Below are 24537 nucleotides of genomic sequence, written 5' to 3' on the forward strand. Positions count from 1 at the left end.
AGAAGACTGGGATGTTTTTGGTGTTTCTTATTTTGTTGGAAGCCGCCCAGAGTGGCTGGGGAAAGCCAGAAAATGGGGGGGGGGGTTAATAAATATCATTTATTTATATACCGTAATTATTATTACTATGGCGAGGCTGGTCTGCAATACCCAACCCTCTCCCTTTTCCCGCCTCCTTCCCTGCAACTCCCTTTGCACCAGATCTGGGCAGGAGGAAGCTTCTCTCTTTCCACAGTGGAAACCCCCCCTCCCCCCCCTTCAAGGCCCCATTAAGAGAAACAGCTCCCTTTCCTTTCCTCCCTTCTCTTCTTCTCCCCGTCCCGGGGCTTCTCATCCTGGACCCCCCCCCTTGCCAAGCCCCTCCCCTCCTTCCCCGCCGCTGCTTTGCACTCACCCGAAATCCCGGCAGCAGCAGCAGCAACCCTGGGCAGCGGGGGCGGGAATGGGAGCCCCGCCTGGGAGGCAGGATATTTCCGGGGGCGGGACAATTGCAGGACCCAGCCAATGGGGAGAGGAGGGAGGGAACCTGGGCTTCGAGTATAGGGAATATATGCTCACTGCCATAAAGGTTAAAGGCAGAGAGTGGAAGCTGCTGGGGGAGGGGCTGCTCGATACTGATTTGGGAAAGGGGGCGCGGCTTAATTAGAACAGCTGACCCGCCCCCTCTGCCGTCCTGCACTGTCCTTGTTCTGCAAGGAATCCGCTGAGTGCAAAGTGCCTCGGGGTGCAGCAAGCTTTGGGCGGCGGGGTTGTGCAATGCAATGCAATACCCATAATTGGGGTTGGGGGTGGAGAGAGAGCAGGCAGGGAAGCCGCAGGGGGTGGGGGGTTGCAGCTTATTCATCCTCCTTGCAAAGAAGAGACGTGGCCTCTCCCTGAAGGTACGCTCTTTCTCACTCTCTCTCTCTCTCACACAGATCACATGAAGGCAGTCATCTTTGAGTATTCCTGGAGAACAGGCGAAGTCCCGGCAGACTGGAGGAGGGCAAATGTTATCCCTATTTTCAAAAAGGGGAAAAGAGAGGACCCAAATAATTACCGCCCAGTCAGTCTGACATCAATACCAGGGAAGATTCTGGAGCATATAATTAAGCAAACAGTCTGTGAGCACCTAGAAAGGAATGTTGTGATCACCAATAGTCAGCATGGATTTCTGAAAAAGTAAGTCATGTCAGACTAACCTGATCTCGTTTTTTGACAGAATTACAAGCCTGGTAGATGAAGGGAACGCAGTGGATGTAGCCTACCTTGATTTCAGCAAGGCATTCGACAAGGTGCCCCATGATATTCTTGTAAAGAAGTTGGTAAAATGCGGTCTTGACTATGCTACCACTCAGTGGATTTGTAACTGGCTGACTGACCGAACCCAAAGGGTGCTCATCAATGGTTCCTCTTCATCCTGGAGAAGAGTGACTAGTGGGGTGCCACAGGGTTCTGTCTTGGGCCCGGTCTTATTCAACATCTTTATCAATGACTTGGATGATGGACTCAAGGGCATCCTGATCAAATTTGCAGATGACACCAAACTGGGAGGGGTGGCTAACACCCCAGAGGACAGGATCACACTTCAAAACGACCTTGACAGATTAGAGAACTGGGCCAAAACAAACAAGATGAACTTTAACAGGGAGAAATGTAAAGTATTGCACTTGGGCAAAAAAAATGAGAGGCACAAATACAAGAGGGGTGACACCTGGCTTGAGAGCAGTACATGTGAAAAGGATCTAGGAGTCTTGGTTGACCACAAACTTGACATGAGCCAACAGTGTGACGCGGCAGCTAAAAAAGCCAATGCAATTCTGGGCTGCATTAATAGGAGTATAGCATCTAGATCAAGGGAAGTAATAGTGCCACTGTATTCTGCTCTGGTCAGACCTCACCTGGAGTACTGTGTCCAGTTCTGGGCACCACAGTTCAAGAAGGACACTGACAAACTGGAACGTGTCCAGAGGAGGGCAACCAAAATGGTCAAAGGCCTGGAAACGATGCCTTATGAGGAACGGCTAAGGGAGCTGGGAATGTTTAGCCTGGAGAAGAGGAGGTTAAGGGGTGATATGATAGCCATGTTCAAATATATAAAAGGATGTCATATAGAGGAGGGAGAAAGGTTGTTTTCTGCTTCTCCAGAGAAGCGGACACGGAGCAATGGATCCAAACTACAAGAAAGAAGATTCCACCTAAACATTAGGAAGAACTTCCTGGCAGAAAGAGCTGTTCGACAGCGGAATTTGCTACCAAGGAGTGTGGTGGAGTCTCCTTCTTTGGAGGTCTTTAAGCAGAGGCTTGACAACCATATGTCAGGAGTGCTCTGATGGTGTTTCCTGCTTGGCAGGGGGTTGGACTCGATGGCCCTTGTGGTCTATTCCAACTCTATGATTCTATGATTCTATGAAGAGCTCTGTAGTTTGATCAAGCCCATCTAGTCCCGCACCCTCTTAGAATTATAGAATCGTAGAGATGGAAGGGGACCCTGAGAGTCATCTAGTCCAACCCCCTACAATGCAGGAATCTCAGCACTGTCTCCTCATGGTGGCCAGGCCTGCAAGGAGGATGGGAGCCCAAGAGCATCTCTCCCCTCCGGCGGCTTCCGGGAACTGCTATCAATTAAGCATAATAATAAAAATAATAGCAATAAAATTTTATTCATATCCCGCCCTCCCCAGCCGAAGCTGGGCTCAGAGCGGCTAACAACAGTAAAATGATACAACATTCTAAAATCATTTCATTATAAAATCAGTTCACATCAGATTAATGGCAACCATTGGGCTAGAGTTCTGTGAGGATTGCCAAGGGAGGGGGTCAGGCTGTGCCTTGGCCAAAGGCCTGGTGGAACAGCTCTGTCTAGCAGACCCTGCGGAAAGATGTCAAGTCCCGCAGGGCCCTAGCCCAGAGCGTTGCACCAGATCGGAGCCACAGCCGAAAAAGCCCTGGTTCTGGTTGAGGCCAGCCTAACCTCTCTGTGGCCCGGGACCTCCAAGATGTTTTTGTTTGAAGACTGTAAGGTCCTCCTTGGGACAAACCAGGAGAGGTGGTCCCGTAGATACGAGGGTCCTAGGCTGTATAGGCCTTTAAAGGTTAAAACCAACACCTTAAACCTGATCCTGTACTCCACCGGGAGCCAGTGCAGCTGGTATAGTACCGGGTGAATGTGATCCCACAGGGAGGACCCCGTAAGGAGTCTCGCCGCGGCATTCTGCACCCGCTGGACTTTCTGGGTCAGTCTCTTTTTTTTTTTTTATAAAATTTTTATTAGATTTTCACATTTTATACACACACACAAAACAAAAGCAAAACATGTATAATTTCATATTCTTACTTTCTTTACCCCCTTTCCCTGACTTCCCCCCACCCCCTCTTCATACATCCCAATTCCAATAATTAATTCAGCAAGTTCTTATCTCTCATCTTTAACATATTATTGTTATTTTGAAATTTAGCTCTTTTTACTTATCCACATTTAACTTATCCAATTCTATTATAAACATTAAATCCTTTTTCTAAGGTCAACCTAATTTCCCTTCCAATAATTTCTCCCTTCATATATTAATTAGTTATATGTCATAATGGCCAAATACAAAAATCATAAAATTTTGAAATTCTATTCTCCCCTCCCTCCCTACCCCGGTTTCCATCCCTTCCCAAGCAGATGTCCACAAAAACAGTTCCTAGCCCGGATTCCTCACATCCAAGGCCTTCAAGTCTCTGTCAGTCTCTCTCTGCCGATTTTGTTGATAACCCTTTTTGTTGGTCCTCAGGTCTCGAAGGAGTTCTGTCACAGTCACATCAAATTTTCTTCCATCCAAAATACTTAAAAGCAATTGCTGCAAAAGATCAGCTGATCTCCCATATTCAAAGAGGAAGTCCCAATCATATTTCTTTATTCTTTTAGATTCCAGTATTCCAGGGACTCCAGGGACTTCCTCCTTCATCTTTTTCATCTTTCGCAGATTTGTAGTCCAAAGATCTTCTTTATTTCCTGACAATATAGGCTTCTGATTGGTATTTTCCTGTAATTTTTTCACTCCTTCTTTCCTCTCCACCAATTCCAAAGACGTCTCTTCTGGTTCAGCTGCAGATTCCTTATCAGTCAGATCCTTTATGCATTCAGCAGAGTTGTTTGTTTTAGAGTTCAAGGTCATAAGTTCTTTATTCATAGCTGTACTCTGCTCTTGCAGGATTCCCACGAGAAAAAACATTTTTTCTATCTCTGCCAGTAATTTCCCCTCTGCAGCCATTGTAATGTCTCTAGTTCCCCCTAGGGGGATTCCAATTACTTGATAGTCCTTTTTCCAACAGTCCGTTACTTTGTTGTTTATAGCTACGTTGTTTCCAAACACTTCAATTCAAATGCAACACTTTTAGTTCAGAGAGTCATTAAATAACAATGTTCTTAGCTTTAGCCGCCCGTTTGACAGCTCCTTTGACAGCTGTCAAACTCCTTATTCTTTTTCCTCCGGCTCACACACAGGACGTTCCCGGGTTCGGGGGGGGGTGTTTACACAAAAACTTCCAAAATTCCTCACTTTCTCTCCAGCACAAGACTTCTTCTGTCAAATTCTTGGAAGTATCTTTTATCTGACACCAAAAACAGTACTCTCCACCTTAGTTCTCCGATCCTTGCTTTAGATCGTTTGTAGGTAGGGGGGGTGCGGACTTCCCTTTAGCACATCCCCCGGTTGTACCGAATTCAAAGGTATAAATTTTAAAGTCCAGATTCCATTCTACTCACGGGTTGTTCTTTTTCCAGTCCGAATTTTGGGAAAAAAGTCAGCGCTCTCCAGCCATGGCTGTGCGGCTTCGCTCCACTGAAGTAGCGGTCTACTCACAGCACCACGCCGCTCCCCGTACCCTCTCTGTAGCCTTTAAAAAGGCTCTTCGTGGGTCAGGGAAGGCGCTTAAAGGTGCCCGCCGAGTCACCAAGTCCGCAGGCTTCCGCGCCTGCGGTTTCTAAGGGTCCCCGCGTCGCCGGCGCGGTAAGACCCGTCTTCAGCAGAGCCGATTCAATCCGGAGCTCGGAGGGAATCCGCCATTAGCCGATCGCGCTAACCCGGAAGTCCCTTTCTGGGTCAGTCTCCAGGGCAGCCCCATGTAGAGCAAGTTACCAAAATCCAGTCTGGAGGTGACCGTTGCGTGGATCACAGTGGATAGGTCAGGGCAAGAGAGGTAAGGAGTCAACTGCTTAGCTTGGCGGAAATGAAAAAGTGACGCCTTTGTTATAGCTGCAATCTGCACCTCCATGGAAAGGTATCGAAGATTACACCCAAACTCTTAACGGACGGTGCTGGCACTAATTGCACCCCTGCAAGAGATGGGAGTTGCCCCCCCCAATCCCCTATTATCCCAACTCAGTCAAAGGACCTGTATCTTCGAAGGATTTAACTTCAACCAGCTCCCATGTAACCATCCAGCCACAGCTTCCAAAAATCTGATCAGTGTGTCTGGGGCCGAGTCAGGATGGCCATCCATCAACAGATAGAGTTGGGTGTCATAATAATAATAATACGTTATAATAATAATAATATAACATTATTTATACCCGCTCATCTGGCTGGGTTTCCCCAGGCACTAGGGCAGCTCCCAACAGAATATTTTTTAAAAAACCAATGAAACATCAAACATTAAAAGCTTCTCCATATAGGGATGCCTTCAGATGTCTTATAAAAGTCAGATAGATGCTTATTTCATTGACATCTGACGGGAGAGCGTTCCACAGAGCGGGTGCCACTACCAAGAAGGCCCGCTGCCTGGTTCCCTGTCATTGAGTTGATATAGAGCATCTAAACTAAATTTGTCGGCTTCTGTCAAAGAAGCAGAATTGGGAAGTTTTTAATGTCTGTTGTCTTATTGTGTTTTTATATTTTGCTGGAAGTCGCCCAAATTGGCTGGGGAATAATAATAATAATAATAATACACTTGTTCAATCTGAAAATTTATTTGTACCAGTGCATTTGGGAGCATCAGAATAACTTGAGGTAATATATTCACACAAAAGCTTTGCTCCCGATTCATTGCAATCCTACCAGCTGAATTTGATCCGAGTCCTGGGATAACTCAGTTGGTAGAGCATGAGACTCTCGGGGTTGTGGGTTCAAGCCCCACCTTGTCAAAAGATTCCTGCATTGCAGGGGGTTCGGCTAGATGACCCTCTTGGTCCCTTCCAACTCTTTCATTCTGTGGTCTATGAACCTCACTTATTCACAATGAGGGCAACACCACAATTTTTTATTAAGCAATTTATAAAATTGGAGGGCGAAAGAAGAAGGAATCTTAGGGTGGGCTTTTTTTGTGGGGGACATTTTCTGGTCAGTGGGCAGGAGGAGCTTGGGTCTGTGGGATATGAAAATCGTAGCAGTCAGGTACAACATTCCTAGAGTGGACATGCTAGGGGATGCTTTGTACAACCCAGGAGAAAACTTCCTGTTTCCTCCTGAGCTGGGACAAGTGCTTCCTCTACATGTGACTTGAAATAGGTGTTGTTGTGACGTGGGTTTGTGATTTCAGCTCTCTTGACATAATATGCTGGAGACAGTTCTCTAGTAACACTTCTTTATTAACGCAACAAGACTGAAACTTGAGGAGGGGAGAGCTACATTTATAGGGACAGGGAACTAGCTAGAAAGGATACATTTTGGAGGGAACAATATCAGGCAATCACAGTCCTGCCTTTTGGAGGCAACCAATAAGACAGAGGATCCAAATACAGCAGCTTAAATGAACCAATAGTAGCTGTACCCTCTGGAACCAAAAGGCAGTTACTTTACCCTAATGCAAATACAGACAATAATAATACAGATATAAAATCCTTTGACTCAATACACAACACCCCTCCCCCCCTAGTGAGCACAGCAGACGTAATCTCTCAGGTACTGTTGGGTCCTACAACTTCTACTTGATCTCCTGACAACAGGTGTTGCCGGTTCTGGATTGGGTGTCACCTGTGGTAGGGGGGCTGCTATAGGGGTTTCGTCAGGAACAGATGGAGTCCCAGACATCTCAGGGTCCCCTACCTGTACCTCGTCATCCTGAGGACTAGCAGACCCTGGTTCATTTGCTGAAGCCCCTGGTGATTGCACCTCTGGGCCATTTTCACTCTGGTCTTGCAGCTCTGCGTCGTTAGCCAGGGATTAATTATCAGACTCCTCCCTGCTAAGCACCCGGCGCCTCAGCTGATCTATATGTCTCTTCCAAACTTGCCCATTTTCCAAGGTCACATAATAGGACACAGGTCCACTAGCCCGGGTGACCACACCAGCCACCCATCGCGAACCTCATGAATAGTTCCTCACCCAGACCAGATCTTCAGGGGCGAAATACCTTGTTGTGTCAGTCTCAGCCTGGGGGTTTGCTCTTGAATTACGGTTTGGCATTTTATCCGGGTGGACATAATCCAGCACCGTTACCAATCTTCTACCCAAGAGCAGCTCAGCTGGTGACTTGCCCGTCGCAGTACATGGCGTCGCATGCTGCAAAAATAACATTTGCGCGATGCGAGCTGACCAGTTACCCTCCATTAAGCGCGCAATGGATTCTTTGGCTGTTCTTACCCTGCGCTCCGCCTGCCCATTGGAGGATGGGTGAAAGGGCGCGGATGTGACCCCTCTTATGAAGTTATCAGCCAAGAATGCCTTGAATTCTTGGGATACAAAAGCTGCCCCATTATCTGATACAATGGTCTCAGGTAACCCGTGGGTTGCAAACAGCTGCCTCAACACCTTGATTACGGCAGCTGATGCCATGCTAGGGACCATCGCCACTTCTAACCATTTGGAATATGCATCGACGATAACCAAAAAGACTTTCCCCTGGAATGGCCCAGCAAAATCTAAGTGCAGCCGGCTCCAGGGAGATCTGGACTGCTCCCACCAGTGAACTGGTGCTCTGGCCACTTGTGGCCGCACCTCTTGGCATGCCTTGCATGTTCATACCCATTGCTCTATGTTCTGGTCCATTCCAGGCCACCACACATAACATTGGGCTAGCGACTTCATCCTGACCATTCCCGGGTGTCCCATGTGAAGCGTCTCAAGAACCCTGTTTCTCAGTGGTGCTGGGATGATCACCCTATCTCCCCACAGGAGACAACCCTTATGCATGGATAACTCGTGCTGCCTTGTTGCATAAGGCCTGAATTTGTCTTCATGCGGACCACCTGGCCACCCCCTCCCCACCCAAGTGAGCACACGGGAGAGAACAGCATCTTTCCTCGTTTTCTCAGCAATATCAGTAGCCGTTACAGGAGCCCCCGGAAGTGTTTCCAGCATCATTATGTGCTCCGCTGGAGCAGGATCCTCATTGCTCCCGCCAGGAAGGGGCAATCGACTCAGCACATCAGCGTGGCACAACCGTTTCCCCAGCACATGGGTCAAGGTGTACTGGAACCCGTTCAGGAATATAGACCAACGCAACATTCTGGAGGAGAGAATTTGTGGCGTTTGTTTGTTCGGGTTGAACAACCCCAACAGTGGTTTGTGGTCCGTTTCAATGGAGAAATGACGACCGTACACATAATCATGGAACTTTTTGATTCCTGCCACAATTGCAAGCACCTCTTTGTCAATTTGAGCATAGTTGCGCTCCGTGGGCGACAACATACGGGAATAGAAAGAGATGGGCTTTTCCGACCCATCCGGTTCCCTATGACTCAGCACCGCCCCCAGGCCGTATTGAGAGGCATCACATGCCAGGACCAGCGGCTTCGATTCATCATAATGAGCCAGGATGCTCTTGCTACTCAGCATTCCTCGCAAGGAGTCAAAAGCCCTCTGCTGCTCCTGCCCCCATCGCCACACATTCTTTTTCTGCAACAGTCTATGTAATGGTTCAGCTACCGAAGCTTTCTGGGGTAAGAACGAATGATAAAAGTTAATAAGTCCCAGGAATGACTGCAACTCTGCCTTGTTCTATGGTCGTGGTGCCTCGATGATGGCCTTAACCTTAGCATCTGTGGGGTGGATGCCTGATGCATCAATTTTAAGCCCCAAGAATTCCACAGTTGGCACCCCAAAACTGCATTTTTCCTTTTTTAGTTGCAACCCCACCTCCTTGAACTTGAGCAACACTGCACGGACACGCGCAACCAGTTCCTGTGGGTCTTTTCCAGCAATCAAAACGTCATCAAAAAATGGCAAGACCCCCGGCAGACCTCTTAACAGGCGTTCCATGAGCCCTTGAAAAATCCCTGGGGCCACATAAACTCCAAATTGTAATCTGTTAACTCTGAACGCCCCTTTATGTGTGACAATAGTCTGTGCTTCCGCTGATTGTGGGGTTACTGGCAGCTGTTGGTAAGCTTGTGCCAGGTCAAGTTTGGTGAACACCTTGCCCCCAGCCAGTTTAGCCAACAGATGTGATACGACTGGAATGGGGTATGAATTTCCCGAGTGCCTTATTGATAGTACATTTGTAATCAGCACAGATCCTAACTTCCCCATTTGCTTTAAGGGGCATGACGATTGGAGTCTCCCACTTAGCGGAGTCCACGGGTGAGAGAACTCCCTGCTTGACCAATTTATCCAGCTCTGCTTCGATCTTGGGTTGCAGTGCAAATGGCACTCGCCTTGGTTTGAGTCGGATTGGGGCCACCCCAGGGTCCAATTCGAAGTCAACTGGGGGCCCTTTATAACAACCCAGTTTTCCATTAAAGAGACCAGCAAATTCTTTGTATAATGCCTCGCTCATCTCGGGGCAGGTTTGGATTGAATTAAGCCCTGATATACTCAGTCCCAGGGCGGGGAACCAGTCAGTGCGCAAGAGACTGGGACGACTGCCCTTCGCAATCACCAGTTTGAGTACCGCCTGTTTGTCCCAGAACTGTACTCTCACGGCACACATTCCCATGACATGGATGCGGCCCGCTGAGTATGACTGCAAAGTTGCCGGGAAGGGCTCCAGAGGGGGCAACTTACCCCTGGGGAAGAATGTCCTCGCGGTCTGGTCCGACACGATAGTGAATCCAGATCCGGAGTCCACCTCCATGTCACACAGCTGACCCTCAATCTTCACCTTGACGTGTGCCTTGCCTTGCGCTGGAAACTGCACGACCCTCCCGTTGATCTCCGTTACGTAGTTGCAGTCCTTTAGAACATGGTTTGCTGTGGCCCATCTGCGATGCTCCAGTCTAGGTGCTCCTGTCGCTCCCAACACCGCCCATCTACAGACCCTGGCGATGTGACCTGTCTTTCCGCACGTCCGGCACATAGCATCCCGGAAACGACAACTCTTCCGCTCATGGTTTCCGCCACAACCAGGGCACCTGCCTCGGTGATCTTTGTGCACTGTGCAGGCCTGACGCACTGACTCGACCCCACGAACTGGGCTCTGGCTCGGAGTAGCCTCTAGCTCGTCCATGGCATGCGCAACTTCTATCTGTGGCTTAGGGGCCCTGCGACTGGCATCAAGCTCCTCTCTTTCATAATTCTCCGTGGCGGTGGCCTCCTTCAAGGCTGAAGCAAGGGTAACCTCTTCTTTAGCCACGATGCGTCTTCTGGCTTTCTTGCTGCTCAGACCACCGACAAACCGATCCAGGAGAGTCTCTTCCAGATCTTGGAAGTCGCAGTGCTGAGCGAGCTTCCGTAGTTCAGCTAGAAATGCAGATACAGACTCCCCAGCACGCTGCTGCCTCTTATGAAACTCCATCCACCGGGCCATCTTGGTCTCAGTAGGCGCTAAATGGCTTGTTAGGCAGGCAAGAATATCTTTGAGAGATGTCTCACTTAGCTTCGCTGGGGCAAGCAATGCCTTGGCCAGCTTGAAGGTCTCAGGCCCACAGTAGCTCAGGAATGTGGCCCTTCTTTTGCTGGCATCGGTGATCCCTTGAGCCACTGCGAAGAACTCGAAGCATTCGACGTAGTCTTCCCACGTGTGGGGCTCTGATGGCTGGAAGGGCTCCAATACCCTTGGACTCTCCATTGTCCTGTGGGCAGGGTCGTCTTCTCAGCTGGCCAGTGAGTCTTGTTCTTAGCTACAATCCGGACTCTGAGGCAGGGCTGCGTTTAACCGCTCCTCAGCATTCCGGATCCCATCCTCGTCGCCAGTTGTTGTGACGTGGGGTTTGTGATTTCAGCTCTCTTGACATAATATGCTGGAGACAGTTCTCTAGTAACACTTCTTTATTAACGCAACAAGACTGAAACTTGAGGAGGGGAGAGCTACATTTATAGGGACAGGGAACTAGCTAGAAAGGATACATTTTGGAGGGAACAATATCAGGCAATCACAGTCCTGCCTTTTGGAGGCAACCAATAAGACAGAGGATCCAAATACAGCAGCTTAAATGAACCAATAGTAGCTGTACCCTCTGGAACCAAAAGGCAGTTACTTTACCCTAATGCAAATACAGACAATAATGTGAAGATCTGATAAGATCTTAATTGCACTGGCCAGCTAATTGCTTTATGGCCACAATTAGCCCCAGTGGTCCGGCACGCTTCCCAGCCAAGCTGCGCAGACCTTCTTCTTCTCCGGTTTCGCCTTGCAGAGTAAAAACACAGCGGATCAAAACCGTTGCAGTCTGCTTCAGATCCAAACACACCAAGCACTGTGTATGTCCAAATTCATCAGTTCTTTATTGCAGCAAATATTTACAGCTCAGCATTTCCCAAATTCTCCTGGACTGCTAGCATTCATGGCGTCCAGCTCTCTCGGAGACACAGAGAGAACAACAAGTAGAGCTCCTCCCTCCTTCCAAAACGTCAGAATGGGAGGCACACTCAGAACAAAAATTAACCCAGTAAGTTCTGAACCCCAACACCCCCTCTTGTCGAGCATTCTGACAAGACCTGTGGATGTACCTTTGCAGACCTCTGTGAGATCAATCCCTTCTCCAATGCCTTGCGCCCTCTCCTGGCGTTCCTGTCAAGCATCTGTGGAACATCCTCACAACTCTCAGATTCGCACTGTGCGAAACTTACCCACGCACCTGTGGCCTGATACCTCTCAGGTGGAATTCCCTTCGTTGTGCGACTGGACCTCCTGGGCACAAACTCAGGCACTTCCTCTGACTCACTGTGGTCAGCAGGTGTGTCCCTTGCATCCTGGGATTCCCCCTCTGACTTAACGCGTCTTCGAACCCTTGGAATTACCCTCACAGGAGAACTAGGCTCACTCTTGGGCTCTCTTTTTACAACTTGCGGAGATGCCCCATCCTGCTCCTGACTTTGGTCAGTGAGCTGATCGTCATCAGCAGACTCAGCCCCTGGCTCTCCTTCCTCCTCATCAGAACCTTCCTGCTCTGAGTCAGAAAGACATTCTGAAAGAATATCGCGTCTGGCAGGGGTCTTTGACCTTTCCTCCTGCTTACAGAACTCAGCGTGTTTACTGATCAGCAGCTTACTCTGATCACCTGACGGGTACGCAAACCTCCATGCACGAGCCGTTGGCTCATACCCACAGAAGATCATTTTCTGGAACTTGGGTTCACCTGGCTCTCTCAAAGCTTCAGGCACCTGCAGCGAGGCCGTTGATCCGAACGCACGGAGGAAGTGAACCTGTGGTTTCCTCCCGTGAAGCATGAAAAACGGTGTATCTCCTACCACTGAATTGTAGGACCTATTCCAGGTGAAGCTCACATATTTAACTGCCTCCATCCAAAACCTTGGAGATAACCCAGAATCTGACAGCATCACCTGTGCAGCCTTAACCAGAGCCTCACTTCTTAGCTCTGCCACCCCCCTCTGTTGAGGAGAAGTCACTGTGTGACTTATCCCTTTCTTGTGGAAGAACTTCTGCAAAGCAGACCCAGTAAACAGTGAACCTCTGTCACTAGCAATTTCCCTGACTCTGGTGGAGAACCTTAGTTCCACCTCCTCAATCCAACGTCTAATCAGCTGTGCTGCATCTTCCTTGGATTTGAGACCATGTGTCCAGGTGTTCTGCGAAAAATCATCCTGCAGTGTCAGCAGAAACCTGGCCCCTCCCAAACTTGGTTCCTTCATGGGACCCAACAGATCTATGTGCACAAGATCAAAAGGTTTTGTGGTTACCCTCTCCACCCTGGGGTAACTGCACCCTCTTACCTTTGCCTGTCTGCAAGCCTGACAATCTAGGACTTTTGCACATTCCTCAATTTTACAGCCTTTGGAAACCTCAGGTAGCACCTGTAGTTCTTCAAGACAGGCGTGCGCTGTCTTCTTATGCCACGCACAACAACATGAAACATGAGTGGGAACTGTAGCACGCAGGGCTTGTGCTTTCTCAACCTTCCCCTCACCCTCCAGGGACGTTTTAAGAATGAAGAGATCATTCTGCCCCTTTGCAACTCTGACCAGTTGCTTCCCTCCTTTGGAGATTGTACAAACATCGTGTTCAAAGCAAACCTTAAACCCCTTTTTCAACAAATAAGGCACAGATAAAATACAGTGTTGCACTCCTGGCACAATGCAAACTTCCATCTGCTCCTGCAAAACAGAAAACAATACATTTGCAATTTTATTCACATTTTTCTTTTCCCCACTTGCAAACTGAACAGTTTTCCCAGCCGGAATTGCCTTGCAATTCCACATCTCGACTGCAGGGGTCTCTGAAATCAGGTTGCAGTTAGCTGCTGAGTCGATTACAAAGCGAAAATCAGTGTGGCTCCCAGAGCTGTCCTCAAACAAAGCCATACTGGCAACAAACGGCTCGCTGCCCCCTCTCTTTGGGCTTCTGCAGCAGTTCTGTCTGGTTGTCTTGGCAACCAACTCCCCCTTGCTCAGGACCTTGGCAGCTTCCGTAGAAGTAGCCTCCTCCGTTGCCTTGGAGACCGGCCTGGCCTCTGCGTTCCCACGCGACTCTTTAGGCCTTATCTTCACTTTGTCCAGGTGGCCGACCTTGAAGCGTCTAGCTCTCCGCCGCCTTCCAGACTTTGCATGACGACGATCCCCAGTGGAAAAATACTGCCCAGGGCTCCTTTCAGCTGGCCTGGCCCCCCTTCTTCCGGAAGAGCACTCTGTGCCAGCCCTGCCCTCGCTGAAACTGCATTCCACTTCAGCACTCACAGTGGAAAACTTTTGAAACTTGCCTTTGGAATTCTCAGCCCCCCCGACTTTCACCTCAGGGACTAGGGCTACAGCCATTTCTAGGCTCTGCATGACTTCTTCAGGGCTCTGGCCTCTTGCTGAAGTTTCACACAAACTTCTCAGCACCTCCCAGGCAGCCCTTGCTGACTTTACGCCCTCCAAACTGGGCAAAAGTGATGCATGTACGCATGCTTTTAGCATAGCAAGCTCTCTTTGCATTCTCTGCTGGCTTTCTTCAGGCAACGCAGCCTCAAAGCCTGTAATGTCTGTCCCTTCAGGACCTGGATTCAGGGGAAGTGGTTCTCTCTGGCTTACATCCCAAAGCCCAGTAACCAGAAACCAACCCCTTACTCTTCTGGACCAGGTTGCCCAACTTCTTAAAGTGAGCTTTTCAAGCGGAACGTCCTCAAAGACCTGGCTGTCTGCCATTCTCTCCTCTTTCCCGGGGCCCCAGCTGCTGTACTCACGTTTCACCAGTCAGCTCTCCGGCACCCGATTCCTCAGCTGCTTTCCCAGCTCTCTGCCTCAGCAACTCTTGCCTCTCTGCATCAGGCAAAACACAGAACGCAGACCTCCGCTCCGTCTAGCGTCCTCCCAGCTCTTCAAAGCTGACTTCAAAGCAAACCGGCAGACTCCTAGCAACAGTTTTATTGGCGGTAATTAGGTCCTCCATAACCTGTGAAAGATCTGATAAGATCTTAATTGCACTGGCCAGCTAATTGCTTTATGGCCACAATTAGCCCCAGTGGTCCGGCACGCTTCCCAGCCAAGCTGCGCAGACCTTCTTCTTCTCCGGTTTCGCCTTGCAGAGTAAAAACACAGCGGATCAAAACCGTTGCAGTCTGCTTCAGATCCAAACACACCAAGCACTGTGTATGTCCAAATTCATCAGTTCTTTATTGCAGCAAATATTTACAGCTCAGCATTTCCCAAATTCTCCTGGACTGCTAGCATTCATGGCGTCCAGCTCTCTCGGAGACACAGAGAGAACAACAAGTAGAGCTCCTCCCTCCTTCCAAAACGTCAGAATGGGAGGCACACTCAGAACAAAAATTAACCCAGTAAGTTCTGAACCCCAACAAATAATAATACAGATATAAAATCCTTTGACTCAATACACAACAGGTGTGGCCTATTCTGGGTGGAGGAGCACAGTGCTCGTGTGCTTCATTCTTTCTTCTCCATTTTGTTTTTTTCTATGTGTTAGGAAAAGTGACTGCTGAGTCGCAATCACTTGGGACTAACTCCCTTAGATTATAGTTTATGTATAGATATAGATATACTTTTGTAACATAAGCCTGCCTTCAGGAATCTAATTGTGAACTGAATGAAAATGAATAAACTACCTGTATATTGATTTTAATAAGACTGTCGTGTCTACACTTTTAAAGAGGGATAACAAGGGATCTTATCAGGAATCTTAAATAGTGAGGCTCAGATGAACCTGCAACAAGCGTACAGCAAGTTGTTAACGCAAGTTAGTATGGATATCATCAAATAATATATCCTCTCCTGCCTTTCTAAACATTCCCACAGGTCAATCGCTAGCTAGAGATCTGGCCCTCCAGATGTTGCTGAATTACAACCCCCATCAGGCTCAGCAATCGTCATCTATGGCTATGAAGGAAGGGGAATGCTGGCATTGAGAAGAAGTTGAAGGCAAGGTACTCTCTCTGTCTCCAGTGCACCAGAGCAGCCTGTCCAGTAAAGACATGGATGAAAATGCTGAGGCACTGAGTGCTTCTGATCCAAAACATTTCCCTTTTCCAGCACACTCCACTGCTATCCATCCCTCTCCAGTTTTCTATTCCTGCTTTCCACCAGCGCCCCACCCCCACAGCCAGTTTTCTGTATCCACGGACCATGTGCAGTTCTCATTGCGTGGCTTTGGCTATCTTTTCCCTCCACCTAAAAATTTATTGGATATACGTAACCAGTGGAGCTGGCTCAAGGTTACTGGTACCTCCCTCTCTTCCTTGGAAGAAGGGTTCCATTTTGGCCACATAAAGGCTGGCAGCTAGGAAATTGAATTGGCTATTTGTATACGGGATTGTATACGGGTGAGATTTTCCACCCTTGAGCTTTTAACTACACCTCTCATCAACCTTGACCATCTGGGCTGAGGCTTATGGGAGTTGTTGCCCAACATCTGAGCAACCCCATGTTGGATATCCCTGCTCTATACTTCTTTTATTTAATTTCTATACCACTTTATAATTTTAAGAAAAACCTCAAAGCGATTTACAGCATACTAAATCAATAAAACATACCGTAGTTTTCGCTCCATAACACACATTTTTTCCCTCCTAGGAAGTAAGGGGAAATGTCTGTGCGTGTTACGGAGCGAATGCTTGCCTCCTCCGTGGCTCGCTTTGAAACAGCAAAGCGGGAGAAGAGCCGCTGAGAGGGGAGGAGAGAGGGACAGAGAGGCTGTTTCTTTAAAGGGGCAAAGCGGGAGAGGAGAGGAGCCGATTACACGAGTGTCCGGTTGGCTCCTTTAAAGCAAGCAGGCTCTCTGTCCCTCTCTCCTCAACACTCAGCTCGCTAAATAGCAGGAAAGATTTTCAGCTCGCTAAGCCGGGGGGAAGAGCTGGGGAGGAGGGAGAAAAGCAGAGCCTGCTTGCTTTAAAGGAGCAAAGAGGGAGAGGAGAGGAGCCTTCTCCCCTTAAACCCCTCTTCTGCATGATTAGCAGCATCCTTCTCCACACACTCCACGCGTGCTCCTTGTCCCTTGACTGCTTTCCTTCCCTCCCCACTTAAAACGTGGTTACAAAGCACAGCTCCACATGGATCCTCAGGGTTTTTGCATTGGGCTACCCCAAACTCACCATCAGATCACATGTCTGTGGCCACAGAATGAACCACAAAAATCATACATCCACTGTTTCGTTTAGAATATTTTTTTCCTTGTTTTCCTCCTCTAAAAACTACGTGCGTGTTATGGTTGGGTGCGTGTTATAGAGCGAAAAATACGGTAAATAAAACAATGTGAAAAATGTGAAATATAGAGTATACGGCCAAAGCAACGTAACAGAAAACTAAACTATTATCTTCAAGATTTCAAAACAACACATTACAAAGGTCAACTACAGAATACATATTTCACATAGTAGGGCTGGGTGGGAAAGGCCTTGCAGGGAGTGGTATATAGATGGCATCTTACCCCCAAAAAGCTTGCTAAAATGTATAAAGGGAAAACATCAACCTGTTGGAGATGTAAAAAAAAAGAAGGGGCCATACTATCATACGTGGTGGACCTGTGTAGCCATTGGCAAATACTGGAATGATATTTATAACGAGTTTAAGAAACTATTTAAAATTACTTTTTAAAAAAATCCCCAAAGATTTTCCTACTTGGTATATTACCATCAGAAATTTAACAAGTTATAATATCATTGTTTGGGACGCAGGTGGCGCTGTGGGTTAAAGCCTCAGCGCCTAGGACTTGCCGATCGAAAGGTCGGCGGTTCGAATCCCTGCGGCGGGGTGCGCTCCCGCTGCTCGGTCCCAGCGCCTGCCAACCTAGCAGTTCGAAAGCACCTCCGGGTGCAAGTAGATAAATAGGGACCGCTTACCAGCGGGAAGGTAAACGGCGTTTCCGTGTGCGGCTTTGGCTCTGGCCAGAGCAGCGATGTCACGCTGGCCACGTGACCCGGAAGTGTCTCCGGACAGCGCTGGCCCCTGGCCTCTTAAGTGAGATGGGCGCACAACCCCAGAGTCTGTCAAGACTGGCCCGTACGGGCAGGGGTACCTTTACCTTTACCTTAATATCATTGTTTATGTATGGTATAACAGCAGCTAGAACCCTTACAGCAAGGAGCTGGAAAAATGAAATGCTCCCAGAGATTACAGATTGGCAGATACTCATGTTATGATATCTACAATTAGCAAAACTGACGAGATCAGTTAGAGGAATATGGAAACAAAAACAACTAGAGAATGGATAATATTTCAGAATTATGTAAAACTTTATTGTACAAATAACTCCATATGAGCAGAAATTGAATGATATTTGTAAAGAAAAAGATCAAAGGAATGTATACAAAACAGAAAGAAATGGTATTATATAATGTAAGCCCGTGTAAAAAAGAATGTTATATCAAACAGTAGAATGAGCGGGATGGGAATGATCGTGTCGATGAGTAGTTTTACTATTTAAATAACTTTGTCTTTTTTCCTTACTATTATTTCTTGGTTTCTTATCTTTGTTAATTCTTTATTTTTTTCTTTCTTTATAAATTTTCTATTTTCTATTATTTTGTTTTTTCTACCTGTTAAGAGATTGCACATGTTTGTATGTTGTTGTTTAGTCGTGTCCGACTCTTCGTGACCCCATGGACCAGAGCATGCCAGGCACTCCTGTCTTCCACTGCCTCCCGCAGTTTGATCAAACTCATGTTTGTAGCTTCGAGAACACTGTCCAACCATCTCGTCCTCTGTCGTCCTTCTCCTTGTGCCCTCCATCTTTCCCAACATCAGAGTCTTTTCCAGGGAGTCTTCTTTTTTAAAAAAGATATTTATTAAAGTTTCAAGAAAGATTACAAAAAAGTTGCAAAATAAGAAAAAAAGAGAGAGAAAAAAGAAAAAATTACAAAATACCGAAAAGCAAAAAACAATTAAAATCAAATCAATCTTTTCGTATTATCTTTCGTTTACTTGTTTCCCTGACCTCCTCACACCTCCCTTTTTTGTATTCCAGTTCAGTTAGTTAAATCAGCAAATCTTTTCCCTCCTTGTTTTTATCTTATTCCTCTACCTGAATGTATTATATCTTTACATTCTCATCTGATAGCAATCCATTTTTACGTACTCCTTTATAACATTGCTGCTAGAACCACTTAACTTCATGCCAACATCATTCTAACATTCATTAATTTTGCAGGGTTTATGTAGATAGTCTTTAAATTTCTTCCAATCTTCTTCCACCAACTCTTCTCCCTGGTCTCGGATTCTGCCGGTCATTTCCGCCAATTCCATATAGTCCATAACTTTCATCTGCCATTCTTCCAGGGTGGGTAGATCTTGTGTCTTCCAATACTTTGCAATGAGTATTCTTGCTGCTGTTGTAGCATACATAAAAAAGTTCTATCCTTCTTTAACACCAATTGGAGGACCATGCACAAGAGAAAGGCCTCTCGTTTCTTCAGGCAGGTATATTTAAATACCTTTTTCATTTCATTATATATCATCTCCCAGAAAGCCTTGATCTTTGGGCACGTCCACCGGGGTGAAAGAATGTACCTTCATTTTCTTTACATTTCCAACATTTATTATCAGGCAAATGGTAGATTTTTGCAAGCTTGACATATTAATTTCACATCGTTATTCACAACTTATTTCTTTTTTAGGACTTCCCTCAGCTGTTCCGTAAATCATCCATAGTTATAATTTAGATTACTCATTTCTCAAATTTATATTTATATATATCATTTTCATAATATTCTCTCTTAAGGCATTACATGCCATAAATTTCATACCTGTGGTCCATAACTGTTCCCAGTCAGCCAACATAATGTTATGTCCGACATCTTGTGCCCATTTTATCATAGCAGATTTCACCGTTTCATCCTGAGTATTCCATTTCAACAGCAAGTTATACATTCTTGATAATATCTTAGTTTTGGGATCTAACAGTTCTGTTTCCAATTTTGATTTTTCTACCTGGAAGCCAATTTTCTTGTCCAGATTATAAACCTCCCTTACTTGATAATAATAGAGCCAATCTCGCACTTTATCTTTTAGTTTCTCAAAACTCTGCAATTTCAATTTATCTCCTTCTTGTTCCAAAATCTCCCAATATTTCGGCCATTTGGCCTCCATATTGAGCTTTTTCTGAGCCTTCGCTTCCATCGGTGATAGCCACCTTGGGGTTTTATTTTAAAGCAAATCTTTATATCTTATCCAGACAATGAACAATGCTTTCCTGACAATATGGTTTTTAAATGCTTTATGTGCTTTGACCTTGTTATACCACAAATATGCATACCACCCAAATACATTATTGAAACCTTCTAATTCCAAAATGTCTGTGGTCTCAAGAAGCAGCCATTCTTTCAGCCAGCAAAATGCTGCTGATTCATAATAAAGTTTAAGGTCTGGCAGGGCAAATCCACCTCTTTCTTTTGCATCAGTTAGTATTTTAAATTTTATTCTGGGCTTCTTGCCCTGCCAGACAAATCTGGAAATATCTCTCTGCCACTTCTTGAAACAGTCCATTTTGTCCAAAATTTGCAATGATTGAAACAAAAACAACATTCTTGGCAATACATTCATTTTTATAGCAGCAATACGGCCTAGCAAGGAAAGGGGGCTCTGCTTAAGCCGAGCCCCCTTTCCCAAGCCAATATCGAGCAGCAGCACCCTCCCCTCTAGCAGCGTGCACTCTCTGGCTTTAACCCTTAAAGCAAGGAGCATCTGTTCCCTGTACTGGAAGCCCAGGCTTTCCCCTTACAATTATCCCCCGGAGATATCCTGCCTCCCAGGCGGGGGCTCCCATTCCTGCCCGGCTGCCCAGGGTCGCTGCCACCATCGCCAGGATTTCGGGTGAGTGCAAAGCCAGCGGCAGGGAAGGAGGGAAGGGGCTTGGCAAGGGGTGGGGGGTCCAGGATGAAGCCCCGGGACGGGGAGAAGAAGAGAAGGGAGGAAAGGGAGCTGTTTTTCTTAATGGGTCCTTGAAGGTGGAGGGGGGGAGGGGTTTCCACTGTGGAAAGAGAGAAGCTTCCTCCTGTCCGGATCTGGTGCAAAGGGAGTTGCAGGGAAGGAGGCGGGAAAGTGGTGAGATTTGAGTATTGCTGGCAAGGCTCGCAATAAAATAATAATAATAATAATAATAATAATAATAATAATAATAATACTCTGCCCATTGTCTGGGTTTCCCCAGCCACTCTGAGCGGCTTCCAACAAAATAAAAAACACCCAAAACAACCAAACATTGAAGTCTTTTGTAGAAATTGCCTTCGATTTTAAAGAAATGCCCTCTTTAAGAAATCACGTGGTGTAAATATGTATGCCCCTTCATGGATCACTGCCTTGTCGTGGCGAAGGGGCTTGAAGAACTCAGAGAAGCTATGAACTATGCCGAGCAGGGCACCCAAGATGAACAGGTCATAGTGGAGGGTTTTGACCAAACGTGATCCACCTGGAGGAGGAACCGGCAAGCCACTCCAGTATCCCTGCCAAGAAAACTCCATGGACAAAGACAACAGGCATATAAAAGTTATGACGCTGGAAGATGAGCCCCTCAGGTCGGAAGGCGTCCAACATGCTACTGGGGAAGAGCGGAGGACAAGTACAAGTAGATCCAGAGCTGATGAAGTGGCTGGGCTAAAACCGAAAGGACGTTCAGTTGCGGATATGCCTGGAAGCGAAAGGAAAGTCCAATGCTGTAAAGAAAAATATTGCATATGAACCTGGAATGTAAGAACCATGAACCTGGGTAAGTTGGATGTGGTAAAAAATGAGATGGCAAGAATAAATATTGACATCCTGGGCATCAGTGAGCTAAAATGGACGGGAATGGGCAAATTCAGTTCGGATGACCATCATATCTACTACTGTGGGCAAGAAACCCGCAAAAGAAATGGAGTGGCCCTCATAGTCAACAAAAGAGTTGCGAAAGCAGTACTGGGTTGCAATCTCAAAAATGATAGAATGATCTCGATACGAATCCAAGGCAGACCTTTTAACATAACAGTAATCCAAGTTTATGCACCAACTACTGGTGCGGAAGAAACTGAAATTGACCAATTCTATGAAGACTTACAACACCTTATAGAAGTGACACCAAAGAAGGATGTTCTTCTCATTATAGGAGATTGGAATGCTAAAGTAGGGAACCAAGAGATAAAAGGAACAACTGGCAAGTTTGGCCTTGGAGAGCAAAATGAAGCAGGGCAAAGGCTAATAGAGTTCTGTCAAGAGAACAAGCTGGTCATCACAAACACACTTTTCCAACAACACAAGAGACGACTCTACACGTGGACATCACCAGATGGGCAGCATCAAAATCAAATTGATTATATTCTCTGCAGCCAAAGATGGAGAAGCTCGATACAGTCAGCAAAAACAAGACCTGGAGCTGACTGTGGCTCAGATCATCAGCTTCTTATAGCAAAATTCAAGCTTAAACTGAAGAAAGTAGGAAAAACCACTGGGCCGGTAAGATACAATCTAAATCAAATCCCTTATGAATACACAGTGGAAGTGAGGAACAGGTTTAAGGATTTAGATCTGCTGGACAGAGTGCCTGAAGAACTATGGATGGAGGCTCGTAACATTATACAGGAGGCAGCAACGAAAACCATCCCAATGAAAAGGAAATGCAAGAAAGCAAAGTGGCTGTCCAACGAGGCCTTACAAATAGCGGGGGAGAGAAGGCAAGCAAAATGCGAGGGAGATAGAGAAAGATACAGGAAATTGAATGCAGATTTCCAAAAAATAGCAAGGAGAGATAAGAAGGCCTTCTTAAATGAGCAATGCAAAGAAATAGAGGAAAACAACAGAATGGGAAGAACCAGAGATCTGTTCAAGAAAATTGGAGATATGAAAGGAACATTTCGCTCAAAGATTACCATAATAAAGGACAAAAGTGGTAAGGACCTAACAGAAGCAGAAGACATCAAGAAGAGGTGGCAAGAATACACAGAGGAATTATACCAGAAAGATATGGATGTCTCGTACACCCCAGGTAGTGGGGTTGCTGACCTTGAGCCAGACATCCTGGAGAGTGAAATCAAATGGGCCTTAGAAAGCACTGCAAATAACAAGGCCAGTGGAAGTGATGGTATTCCAGCTGAACTATTTAAAATTTTAAAAGATGATGCTGTTAAGGTGCTACACTCAATATGCCAGCAAGTTTGGAAAACTCAGCAGTGGCCAGAGGATTGGAGAAGATCAGTCTACATCCCAATCCCAAAGAAGGGCAGTGCCAAAGAATGCTCCAACTACCACACAATTTCACTCATTTCACATGCTAGCAAGGTTATGCTTAAAATTCTACAAGGAAGGCTCAAGCAGTATGTGGATCGAGAACTCCCAGAAGTGCAAGCTGGGTTTAGAAGAGGCAGAGGAACCAGAGACCAAATTGCAAACATGCGCTGTATTATGGAGAAAGCTAGAGAGTTCCAGAAAGACATCTACTTCTGCTTCGTTGACTATGCAAAAGCCTTTGACTGTGTCGACCACAGCAAACTATGGCAAGCTCTTAAAGAAATGGGAGTGCCTGATCACCTCATCTGTCTCCTGAGAAATCTCTATGTGGGACAAGAAGCTACAGTTAGAACTGGATATGGAACAACTGATTGGTTCCAAATTGGGAAAGGAGTACGACAAGGCTGTATATTGTCTCCCTGCTTATTTAACTTATATGCAGAATTCATCATGCGAAAGGCTGGGCTGGATGAATCCGAAGCCGGAACTAAGATTGCCGGAAGAAATATCAACAACCTCAGATATGCAGATGACACAACATTGATGGCAGAAAGTGAGGAGGAATTAAAGAACCTTTTGTTGAGAGTGAAAGAGGAGAGCGCAAAATATGGTCTGAAGCTCAACATCAAAAAAACGAAGATCATGGCCACTGGTCCCATCACCTCCTGGCAAATAGAAGGAGAAGAAATGGAGGCAGTGAGAGATTTTACTTTCTTGGGCTCCATGATCACCGTAGATGGCGACAGCAGCCACGAAATTAAGAGACGCCTGCTTCTTGGGAGGAAAGCAATGACAAACCTAGATAGCATCTTAAAAAGTAGAGACATCACCTTGCCAACAAAGGTCCGTATAGTAAAAGCTATGGTTTTCCCAGTAGTGATGTATGGAAGTGCGAGCTGGACCATAAAGAAGGCAGATCGCCGAAGAATTGATTCTTTTGAATTATGGTGCTGGAGGAGACTCTTGAGAGTCCCATGGACTGCAAGAAGAACAAACCGATCCATTCTTAAGGAAATCAGCCCTGAGTGCTCACTGGAAGGACAGATCGTGAAGCTGAGGCTCCAATACTTTGGCCACCTCATGAGAAGAGAAGACTCCCTGGAAAAGACCCTGATGTTGGGAAAGATGGAGGGCACAAGGAGAAGGGGACGACAGAGGACGAGATGGTTGGATAGTGTCTTCGAAGCTACAAACATGAGTCTGACCAAACTGCGGGAGGCAGTGGAAGACAGAAGTGCCTGGCGTGCTCTGGTCCATGGGGTCACGAAGAGTCGGACACGACTAAACGACTAAACAACAACAACAACAAATATGTATGTTGTCCTTGAGATGCAAACACACATAGCGTGAGCAAGCAAGCAGTGCTCCGAAGTGCTTCTCTTGAGAATTTACCATCTAAGTTGTGTTATGTACTGAGTTGAATAGGATCCAAACTGCAGCAGTCTGATTGGTCCTAGAACAATAGGATCCAAAAGGCAGCAGTCTGATTGGTCCTAGAACAATAGGATTCAGAATGTAGCAGTCTGATTGGTCCTAGAACAATGCAGCAGTATGATTGGTTGGCAGGAACTACCCAATCATGCTCCAGATAGAAATGAATCCACAACCTGATTGG

General features: G+C 46.6%; 3 protein-coding genes and 1 long non-coding RNA gene across 4 annotated transcripts in view; 3 read left to right on the forward strand and 1 right to left on the reverse strand.

Moving 5' to 3' along the window:
- The window catches only part of LOC307208034 (uncharacterized protein), a 139766-nt gene that overhangs the window by 33440 nt on the left and 81789 nt on the right, over positions 1-24537 (forward strand). The gene's annotated exons all lie outside the window — the stretch shown is intronic.
- Positions 1-24537, reverse strand: part of LOC307206991 (uncharacterized protein) — a 165290-nt gene that overhangs the window by 13264 nt on the left and 127489 nt on the right. The gene's annotated exons all lie outside the window — the stretch shown is intronic.
- On the forward strand, positions 412-17386 carry LOC307209212. The gene is made up of 3 exons (XR_013835428.1): positions 412-3219; positions 5078-6470; positions 15120-17386. It is a non-coding gene; the product is annotated as an uncharacterized lncRNA (long non-coding RNA).
- LOC307208545 (uncharacterized protein) overlaps positions 19407-24537 on the forward strand; it is a 77496-nt gene continuing 72365 nt past the window's right edge. The window contains exon 1 of the mRNA XM_079963232.1: positions 19407-20537. The gene's annotated coding sequence lies outside the window, so the exon portion shown is untranslated. The remainder of the gene's footprint in view (positions 20538-24537) is intronic.

This window comes from Podarcis cretensis (assembly GCF_951804945.1).
Source record: "Podarcis cretensis genome assembly, chromosome: 2".
NCBI lineage: Eukaryota > Metazoa > Chordata > Lepidosauria > Squamata > Lacertidae > Podarcis > Podarcis cretensis.